This window comes from Petaurus breviceps, unplaced genomic scaffold (assembly GCF_028583685.1).
Source record: "Petaurus breviceps papuanus isolate PSGF00001 unplaced genomic scaffold, PetGlider_PUasm1.0 91133, whole genome shotgun sequence".
Lineage (NCBI taxonomy): Eukaryota > Metazoa > Chordata > Mammalia > Diprotodontia > Petauridae > Petaurus > Petaurus breviceps.
In genome coordinates, this window is record NW_027187419.1 from 73,172,538 (window position 1) to 73,184,353 (window position 11,816).

Here is an 11,816-nt window from a genome sequence, read left to right on the forward strand (position 1 = left end):
ATTTTTTTGCAATACTTTATTATAAAAACTCTATGAGGACAATGGTATTATCACAATTTCCATTTTACAAAAGGGGAAACTGAGACTTAGTAACATTAAGTGATTTGCCCACAGTAACAAAACTTATGTCAGATTCAAGACTTGAACCCAAATCTTCTCATTCCAACCTTTTCTACCTGCAAAAGGGAACAAAATTTGGCCCATGAACCATGAACAATTGTTATTTAAATTTTTGTAGATTTCTCAACCTGCTTCTTTCTTACTCTTTTTAGACTGGATGGAGATCAATTTTAAATGGAGACTGACAATTATTTCTCTGGGAAATTCCTTTCATCTCTTTCTCTAGGACAGTACATTAAATGTATTGATACATTTTGCTTTGACATTACAGATGCTTCCTATCAAACTCAGAAACCTCTCACTCTTTTTTTTTTTAAAGCAATTGGGATTAAGTAACTTGCTCAAGGTTACACAGCCAGTTATTTCTGGGTGTAGTGCTAAGTATCTGAGCCCAGATTTGATCCCAGGTCATCCCGACACTGGGTCCAGTTACACGGCCAGTTATTTCTGGGTGTAGTGCTAAGTATCTGAGCCCAGATTCGATCCCAGGTCATCCCGACACTGGCGCCAGTGCTCTTACTTGCTGAGACACCTGGCCGCCCCTAAGCAATTGGGGTTAAGTAACTTGCTCAAAGTTACACAGCCAGGTGTTTCTAGGTGGGTGTTAAGTGTCTGAGCCCGGGATTCGATCCCCCAGGTCATCCCGACACTGGGGCCGGTGCTTTTACTCGCTGTGCTACCTGGCCACCCCGACCTCTCACTCTTTAACACCTTCCCCCACTCCACCCCACCCAAGAACACTCTGCCAAAAACAATTTGTCCATCATTAATAGAAATAAATGAGGCATTCTTTAAATTTGATGTTATGGTACTGACATTTACCATTGCACTTAACCAAAGTTGTGTTATCTCTTAATACTGACTCTTTCTCTGTAGTCAGTGTGTATGTTGTTCTATTGGCTCTAATGTCTTAACCTTGTATCACTTTCCATGTTTTCTCAAATTCTCTCTATATATTACTCCATAAAGAGCAGTCAAATTCCATCACAAACATGTACCATGAGTTCTTTGGTCATTTTCTAAGTATAGCCACATATTTTGGTTTTATATTTTTCTTCTGGCCAACAATGCTGCTCTGAACATTTTTGTATATAAGGGCCTTTTCCTGTAGTCAGTAACCTTGTGTATAATCCCAGTAGTGGATGTCAGTGTCAAAGGGCATAAATAGTTTTGCAACTTTACTTGCATAATCCCAAATTGTTTTTGAGAATAGCTGAACCAGTTTAAAGGTCCTGAGTTTTCTCCATCTTTAAAGCTCTTTGCTAATTTGATAAATGTAAGGTGCTACTTTAGGGTTGTTTCAATCTGCATTTTCTCTGATTACTAAGGATTTTGAACTTTTTTTCAGGTAGCTACAGATAGTTGTATTTATTTCCTTTGATCACTTGTCTATTAGGGAATAGATCTTAGTTTTATATCTGTATATCAATCCCCTATAATTTTGGATGTCAGACTTTTATTAGTGACATTTAAGGTAAAGATTTCTCACTGTATCTTTTCTTCTTATTCTTACTTCATTGCTTTTAACTGAACAAAAACTTTTATAATTCCATTTAATCAAGGTTTCTCATTTTGACTTTTCTGATATTTTCTATCTCTGGTCCAATGACAAATTAACCATCTGTGCCTTCCAGGATTGAGTCCTCTCCTAGAAGAAGGAAGTATATGGTTTGCCATGGTTGAACTGAGGAGCAGACAACTCCAGGGTGGTAGGGAAGATACAACTCCAGAGATAGGCTATCCTGGAATTAGGGGTGGTGAATGATGATGTTAGGGTAGAGGGTAGGATGGGCATTCAAGACTCAGGACATAGAGTGACTGTGATCCTCATTTTCAGAGTCACTACTACTTTTCAGAGAATTTCCATGTATTCTAATTGTCTCCTCTGTTGTTCACCTTCATTATTTCTGTTTTAAGAGCTCTGATTTCAGACTTAATTTCCATTTTAATATCATATTTTAACCATTTTATTTCTTTTTAGTGGTTTCCTTGACTTTCTGGCAATTGTTCTATGTCCACTGGGGAATCCACAGAATTTTCTTTTTCAATGGGAAATTTTTTTTGGTTATTGTTCACTTTTCTTAAAAGTATAACACTTGGGGTGGCTAGGTGGCACAGTGAATAGAGCACCAGCCTTGCATTCAGGAGGACCTGAGTTCAAATCCGGCCTCAGACACTTAACACACACACACACACAAAAATGAGCCATGTGACCTTGAACAAGTCACTTAACCCCAATTGCCCTACCTTCCCCCCTCCAAAAAGCAAAAGGAAAAATCTAAAAAAAAAACAGATAATACTTATTCATTTTGTTATGGCTTTTTTGGGGGAAGAATTCTCACTTATTTTTCCTTCTGTCTCGATGAATCTCATTGTTGTTTCATCTTCTTGGGAATAGTAATTTATACCCAGTCTTTCTCTTATTTTTCTTTTTGTCCTTCAACTTAAAATATATATATATATATATATATATATATATATATCTAGTAACTTGCTTCTGGCATTCCCCCTCACTGCTTGACCCTCCTTTTTTTCCCTCCAATTCTGTAGTAATTCTATATAAAATATAGAATCTTGAGATGGGACATCTCCTCATATTGGGGGATGTCGGTATCTCCCTTTCCAGAGTAAATTATCTTTACCGGGAAAAGAAGTAATCGTAGCTGTGATTGATAAATCCCTTTGGGACTTTCCCTTGGGCCAAGAAGCCCCCGCTCTATTGTTCCTGCTCTGTCTTCCCCCAAACACTCAAACACACAGACACACACACGGACACACACACGAACACACACACATATGTCCTTTCCTTTTTGGATAACTGGGTAGGATCTATGTTTTCCATTTCTTGTAGATAGTGTGACTTCAGAGGGAGTCACTGTTGTGGGGGACTGAGTCAGGCTGAGTCAGGTCCACTATAGTCAAACTCTGAAACAGAAACCCAGGAAACTGCTGGTGTCTATATTGGACCAGGATTAGGTAGAATGAATATGAATGTTAAGGCTTTACCCTCTCGGGTTGCTCCATAATTTTTTTTTTTTACCTTGTCTAGTACTTTTGTATTTTTATCTTGTTGATTCTTCTCGAGTCATTTGCAATTATTACAGATTATCTCGGCATGATGTGACTTAGGCACTATCTCCTTTTCCACCACTTATTCATAATCAATGCAGAAGCAGAATGAAGATGAACAATGCTTATTAATGCCCATTTTATGTTCTTCATTTTAGGGGTAAATATAGTTGAAGGATCAAAGTAAGGGCCACTTTTAAATAGTCTGGCCCTTGAAAAGCATAAAGCATCTGCCAGGACCCTATTTGAAGACTTCCTAGCATGGTAGAACTCACCAGAGCTTGGGTCCAATTGACATAGTCTTTGAGAACCTTTTGTGATCTCCTTAACATGAGAAGACTTTGTAGTAGAACTTTGTAAAGGATTATTATAACAAAAAATTAAGACCTTCAAAATAGCAATGTATGTTACAACCAGGGCTCATTCAGGAATGCTCAAGGAATGATGACCAGACAAGCCTACAGGGGCAGAGTAGATTATTAGGGGAACTGGAAACCAGCCTTTCCAGATGGGAATTTGCAATCAGAAAAGTTCGGTAACATGCAGCAAACAAATTTCCTGGCAGACAAATTGAAAGCATCACTAGGGAAATCTGACATCAATAAATTTATGGAAGCATGCTATGAGGTAGGGCACCCACTTCCAGGGACTGAGATTCCAAGGTAGGACTCTGTTTCCCCATTTGTAGAATGAAGGAAATGAAGTTAATGCTATCTGACATGCCTTCTAGCTCCTCATCTTATAATGATGATGGCAGTGATGATATATTAATTGATTATGATGATAATGATTCCATCTGAAAAAGTTTAGGGATAAAGAAGTGGCCTGACACATTCCTAGAGTATATAAAAAAAATTGGAAAAGGAACTTAGGCAAAGACTGAGGAGAAAAGGACTAAAGCATAATACCCATGAGGGGAAGTAGGAGTCTACAGAAGGGCTTGGTCACATTTAAAAGGCAAGAGCACAGTTATTAGAAACATGGTAAGTCAGAGAACAAGCAAAAGGGTTTATTTGGACCTGGACTTCCAAGCTGCTAACCCAGGGCTCTTCAGTTTCCCCATACTTGGGAAATGTTTGGTTTTTAGGTTCAGTTAAGCAACCTCAGATTTAAAGGTCATAGGGTTATCAGAATATGCAGGCAAATAAATCATTATACTATAGCTCATTCTAGTTTCTCTTAAAACTGATATATGCACATAGCTTAACAAAATTCAAATGCATCTGATCTCACTGTTTTCGCCCCTTACCCTATGTATAAGCAATAGCTTAAAACATCAACCCCTTGTTAAAATGATGCAACTCCCAGTCATAATCAAGTGGGACCAGAATATATTTACAGAGTATAATTTAAGTTTTCTCACCTCTCTAGTTAGAATAATTCCGGTTTGATAATTAGAAAAGTTGTGAGTATTCCCCATCTATACTTCACACGTCAAAACTTGAATCTGACTGAGTTTAGTAGAGGCAAAATCTGCCCACTCTGTACTGTTTTTGTATCTCTCTCTTTTTCAGATTTGGACCCACTTTACTACAATGCCTGATTCCAGCCAACTCTAGTCTCAGATAAAGCTCATCCTCAGACAGAAGGAATTTAAGGATTCTTAAACCTATATGCTAATCCATTCCTCACAAATGGCAATCTTCTAATTCTGCATTTTCACTGACCATCCCCCATGCCTGCAATGCTTTCTCCTCACCTCTGCCTCCTGGTTTCCTTCAAGATTCAGGTCAAATCCCACCTTCTTTAAGAAATCTTTCCAAATCCAGGCCCCACATCCCTCAATTCCTTCTGTTCTGGGATTATTTAACATTAACACTATATAGACACTACATAGTATATACTATGTAGTGTAAACGTACATATATTATGTTAATTCTATATAATACATGCATACTCATGTGTGGTTTTTCAGTGGAAAAATTGTATGTATAGCAAATATTTTCTCCATCACTTTCTTAAATTTAAGCCTCCTTGAGGCTGCAGGTTCCTTAACCCTGGTTTAGACAATCAACAAAACAATAAATCAAGCCCTAATTTATATTATTTGCTGATATTTTTTTTGGAGGTCAGTTGGGGTTGAGTGGCTTGCCCAAGGTCACATGGCTAGTTTTTACGTTAAGTGTCTGAGGCTGGAATTGAACTCAGGTCCTCCTGACTCCAGGGTGGGTGCTCTATTCACTGCTCCACCTAGCCACCCCCTCATTTGCTGATTTTTAAAGTGTAAATGCTCACACTGAAAATTTCACAACCAACTCTAGTCCAAGCTAACTCCAGCACTCCACTACTTATGCATACATGGTCATTTCCATCTTGTCTCTCCATTAGATTTTAAACTCCTTGAGGTCAGAGACCATGTTTTAGCCCTTGCCCTGGCATATAGGAAATGCTTAATGAATGCCTGTGGTTTGAGTGATAGTACCTCAATAGTTTAATGGACAAACAACTACCAAAAAAGCTCACAATAAGGGGATCCCCAAATGATTATATCACAAAAGAGAAATTTTAGTTTCTATCACTCTAGAATACTTGTATTTTTCTTCTTCTGTCTGAATTTAGGACTAGGAGAATCTTAAAATTCTAATTCTGTTCACTTTTTATCTCCTTAGCCCTTTGAAGTTAGGTATCTGAAGGGGCCATGCCTTCTTCATTGGACTATCAACTCTTCCCTTCCTCTAGGGCTAAATCTTTTCTTTTATTTGTATTACAACAGAATGCCTAATGTGACATTCTGCCTGGAGAACATATTCAATAATATGTCTCAATAATACCAATAGTCTTTTATCTGCTTGGTACATTTTCTATGATCATGAAAGGGAGCATGATATGGAAACAATGTGGAATTTAGAGCCAGAAAATTTACCTCTAAACTTAGATGGATTAGCTAGACCTGGGAAATCAAAACTTTCAATTTTAAAATAGTATTGAAGTTAAAATCTAATCTTATATACAAAACATCAGTACTAATATAATTTGGAATATATTCATGGAGAAAATGCAGTTTCTGTGTCCTTTGCAATGTCTACTATCATTTCTCTACTCAGCCTGTGTATATAATGAAAATCTGAAAGCATTGTATCTCAGAGAATCTTAAGAAACTTAGAGCTGGAAATCATCTCATTCTACAGATGAGAAAACTGAGTCCCAGAGAAGTGAAATAGGTGGTCCAAAGTCATAGAGCTGTAATTAGTGGTAGATCAAGGACTAGAATCTGGATCTTTAGACTTACATATGTTAGAATTTGATGACAGTCTCCCAAAACTCACAAGACCTTGATGGACCTTTTCCTTCTCTCCCTTCCTATCCCTCCCATGCCCAAGTGTTGACTGGGTCTTGGAAGTTTATAATTATCTAAAGTATCCATTTTAATATGCTAAATAAATCTCCTGTGTTATAATGAACTATTGGTAGGTTTTACATTTCTTCATTCATATGCTAGGTCACTAACATTTTGGGACAAAAAAGTTTCTCCATCCCCAGCAAAACCCAGCAAAGCATGCTAGAGATACAGAAAGCAGTTGATTTGAGACAAGTGTGTAACTGATGCTGCCACTATAATAAAATGCTGGATATGAAAGAACTATCCATTATTCTTACTTTTTTTTTCAATCTGTGCAAGTGTTTACTAGTGATGATTTCATGTATGGTGGACCCAAAGACCAAGCTTTTACAGAAAACCTTCAGGAGCTTTTGAAGGGGAGTAAGGAAAGACTGTTTCTGGTTATGCTCTGTAGTCATCTCAACACCAAGCAGGTCCAAGGATGGTGTTTGGGTGATTCATTTCTGCATGTCAGGGGTTTTTTAACTTTGAAATTCAATTTTACTTCTGAAACTCAGTTTCCCCAAAATGAATATAGATTGCTATTTTATGAACCCAGACTGTTGAACTTAAGCTATCTGGGACAACTATGGCATTTCTCAGTTTTTTAATCTGTATAAACTCAAATTAGTTTATTTAGACTTAGAATATTCCTTTAAATAGACTCTTAAAATGCAGGTTGCTTGAGGATATAGACTATGCCTGTTCTCTTTCTCTCTTTCTGTCTCTGTCTCTCCTCCTCCCTCCCCCCCCTTCCCCCACATCTTTATGTCTCTCTATATCTGTCTCTCTCACCTTTCTCTCTCTCTTTCTGTCTCTCTCTGTCGGTATGTCTTTCTGTTTCTGTCTCTGTCTCTCCCTCTCTCTCTACCAAGGGTTTAGTATAGTCTTAGGTATAAAGTGGCAGCTCCCTTAATGTCATTTACTGCTTGACTTGGTTCCCCCCCCTCTTTAATTAAGAAAGGAAATGTTTAGCTCTTCACTTATACAAGAATTAGACCATTAGTTACATAATGTCTTGAGAATGTGGTGGAGAATACTAAGGTTGTTAACCAATTCTCTGATTCCTTTTGGAAATTTACCTTAGGTACCCATAATTTGTGAGCGGTCTTTGAGATTTCAAAACATAGTTAATTGAAACCATCAAATAAACCTAACTTTGGGTACAAGCTTGTCTGTGTTAACTTGACCATCTGTTTGACTTTTGTAGAAGAGAAATTAGGTTTGGGAGAGTAGAGAATAGTTAAATATCGTTGGTGAATGTACTACTTAGGGTCATAATAGCTCTTTCTAATAATAATTGCTAGTATTTAAATTAGTGTCTATTATGTGCCATGTACTGTACTAAGTGTTTTGTGAATATTATCTCATTTGATCCTATAACCAACCCTGTAATGGAGGTAGTATTGTTATCCCCATTTCACAGCTGAGGAAACTGAGACAAACAGTTGAAATGACTTTTCCAAGGTCACACAGCTAGGAAGTGTCTGGAATGGAATTTGAGCTCAGGTCTTCCTGGTTCCAGGCCTGGTTTTCTCTTTGCTGCACCACCTTGCTGCCTCTCTACTATTAGAGAAGAGTCTATCACCAATAATTTGAGGAAGAAGCACGATGCCCTTATCCTTCGAAGACATGCTTCTTTCTGTGACTAATGAATGCCCTGATGTAGCCCAATTACAATACCTTCTCTCTCTAACCAAGGTTCTATTGGGCATTTGGGTTTTGAATTCAAGCTTAGGGGAAAGGAGTGGAGAATTGTGGGAGGAGTATTTAGTAAGAGCTTAATAAATGCTTATTGATCAAGAAGGAGGGAAACACACTAACATCAGCACAACTATCAATCATGTTTCAACAACTTTGCACAGTCATCTTTTTTTTCTGAAGGACCAAATGATGCCCCATCTTCCTCCTATTTCCATTTGATGTTTTATTCTATCTCAGCTCTTCTCCAGTCTAATACTTTGCATGTATTGTGGCAAGTCTCTAGCTGCTCTTAGAATATGCTACGGGCCCATATTTCAATCCTGTGATTGATTCCCCATGGAATAATATCTGACATGATTATTTCTGATTCACAATTTCATCTATTTTAAGGGATTTCCACTAGAGTTCTCATCATATAATGCTGATATGATGAATAGCATTCATAAAGTTGTTTCAAAATTAGTCTTCAGATTTTGAGTTAAATTTTGTTTGTATCATATATGTTCTTGTTCTATAATTATAGAATCATTGGATTTATGGGGCAATTGAAAGATCATCTATCCCAGGTCTCTATCTCCAAGCAACATTACTTCTAAAACACTGAAGATAGATGGATACTATTTTATTATTAAATATTTCCAAATATATCCTTATTATTAAATACATTAAATAAAAATACATTATAAAATATATCTAAAGACTATTGTACAAACTTCTTCAGGAGTATATGCAACTCCCAGCATTCCTTATTGTTTGGAAGTTCTTTGTCATGTGGAACCTGAATTTGTCCTGTTTGTACTAATCACAGGCTTGATTAACATTCTCCCTATATTACTAGCCCTCCTATAGTGGAAGTCAGTGATAGCAGCCTTTAGGCTAAATGACTCTTTTAGGGTCATAAGTAACTGTAAAGCCCTATGTCCTTTGGAAATATTAAACATGTGAAACTACTAACAAAGTTATTATTTTAAAGTCAAGAAATCTTGCCTCTAGAACTTATTAGTTGGGTGACGATGAGTGATCCCTTAACTTCAATTTCCCCATCTGTAATAGGAAGGAGTGGGACTAAATGGCCTCGGAGGTCCTTTCTAACTCCATACCTATGGTGTTAATGATTCTAGGCTCATTAATCAGGGTAAGAAAAGATAGGAGCAAAAAGTACTCCATTATAGAGTCTGGATGACAGGGTCTGATCACAGTCAGGGTCACAGGGTGAGCAAACAGCCTGGTGTTTCCATTTCCCCAGGTCACACTGATACATCAGGCTTTGGTGCTTCCCATCTTTTCCTTCCAGGGTACAGTGTATGTTTCTATGGTAGGTTTGGAGTCCTGTTTTGGCAAATGTTTCCTTCCTGAATAACCAACCTTGGTGTGCAGGTCTGTATATTGGTAGATTGAGAAGGTCAGTGGGAATGGGTAGGGAGTGAACCCTTTTAAAAATAGAGCCAATTCGGCCTTTTCCTCTTGGTCCCATATTGAACCTGAGTTGGAGGCAACCAGTTGAGTCTCAAAATGGAGGTAAAACAGTCACCCAACTCTGGATTCTCTCTCAGCTGAGGGAAGGAGGGTCATGATCCAAAGGCACCTGAGCACTTGAGAAAACCATTTCTTTGTGACTTGAGCTTTGAAATTATGGATGATAGTTTAAGAGAACACTTTGAAAAGTGGAGCACTCTCATAGATTGTGCGGTGATGAGGGATCCCCAAACAAAACGTCCCAGAGGCTTTGGTTTCATGACTCATCCTTGCGTAGAAGAGGTAAATGCGGGAATGTGTGCTCGGCCACATGAGGTTGATGGGTGTGTAGCGGAACCAAAAAGAGCTATTTCTAGAGAGGATTCGGTAAAACCTGGTGTGTATCTAACTGTGAAGAATGATTTTGTTGGTGGTATTAAAGAAGAATATAATTTAAGAGAGTACTTTGAAAAGTATGGCAAGATCAAAACTATAGAAGTTATGGAAGATCAGAGTAGAAAGAAGAGAGGATTTGCTTTTGTAACTTTTGATGATCATGATACAGTTGACAAAATTATTGTTCAGAAATATCACACTTTTAATGGGCATAACTGTAAAGTGAAAAAGGCCCTTTCGAAGCAAGAGATGCAATCTGCTGCCTCACAATGAGGTTAGGGAGGTGACTCAGGCAATTTTATGGGTCGAGGAGGAAACTTTGGAGGTGGTAGAGGAAACTTTGGCAGTGGAAGAAACTTTAGTGGAAGAGGTGGTTATGGTAGTGGTGGTGGTAGCAGCAGAGGCAATTATGGAGGTGGAGATGGTGGATATGATGGATTTGGTGGCGATGGTGGCAACTATGGAGGTGGTCCTGGCTATAGTAGTAGAGGGGGTTATGGTGGGGGGGGGGGGGGTAGGATGTGACGGTTACAAAGAATGAGGAGATTTTGGCAGTGGTAACTATGGTGGCAGTGGGAACTATAATGATTTTGGAAATTATAGGGGGACCCATGAAAGGAGGCAGTTTTGGTGGAAGGAATTTGGGCAGTCCTTATGGTGATAGTTATGGATCTGGTGGTAGAAGTGGTGGATATGGTAGAGAAGGTTCTAAAAACTTAACAGAAGAAGGCTATAGTTCTTTTGCCTTTTGGAGGGCAGTTGGGGTTAAGTAACTTGCCCAAGGTTACATGGCTAGTTTTTTGTGTGAGTGTGAAGTGTCTGAGGCCAGAACCAAACTCAGGTCCTCCTGACTCCAGGCTGGCGCTTTACTCACTGTGCCACCTAGCTGCCCTAGAAGGCTGTAGTTCTTAGCAGGAGAGAGAGTGAGGATTTTGTCAGGAAAGCCACAGGTTACTTTGAGACAGCTGTCCCAAATGCATTAGAGGAAATGTAAAAATCTGCCACAGAAGGAATGATGATCCATAGTCAGAAATAAATTAAATAACAGCTTAAACAGGAAACCCTTCTTGTTCAGGATTGTCATAGCCACAGTTTGCAAAAAGTTATTGATTAAAGCAATGTAGTGTCGATTAGATGTATATTCCCAAAATCTTTTATCTCTTGTAGTTTTGTTTTTTTTCTTTTCATTACGTCAGGTATATTGACCTATAAATTGTGATAGTGGTGCCAGAAATAAAGAATTAAGGAATTTTTAACTTTTAAAAAATATTTATATATAGTCAGTCCTCCATTGACTAGGACCTAGCCACCTGAAACACACAGCAACTTCAGAGACAGGGCTCAATGCTCCTTCACTTATATTATTATTTCTCACCAGATACTATTAGGGAAGAGGGCAGCTAGGTGGTACAATGGATAGAATGCCAGACCTGTAGTTGAGAAGACCTGAGTTCCAATCCAGTCTCAGGTACTAGCTCTGCGACCCTGGGCAAGTAATTTAACCCTGTTTGCCTTTGTTTCTTCATCTATAAAATGAACTGGAGAAGGAAATGACAAACCCCTCCAGTATCTTTGCCAAGAAAACTCCAAATGGAGTCACAAAGTGTTGAATATGATTGAAACAACTGACCAGCAACAACAATCACCACCTTCTGGAATCCTCATTGTGCTCTCTTTGGTCTTCCTTTCCACTAGTATTTACAAGGATAGTGTTGCGGGGAATGGCCAATGAACATACTTCCTAGGAGCATGC

General features: G+C 38.4%; 1 pseudogene; it reads left to right on the forward strand.

Moving 5' to 3' along the window:
• The first annotated feature begins 3,729 nt into the window (after nt 1–3,729).
• LOC138155142 (heterogeneous nuclear ribonucleoprotein A3-like) lies at nt 3,730–10,836 on the forward strand (annotated as a pseudogene).
• The last annotated feature ends 980 nt before the right edge of the window (nt 10,837–11,816 follow it).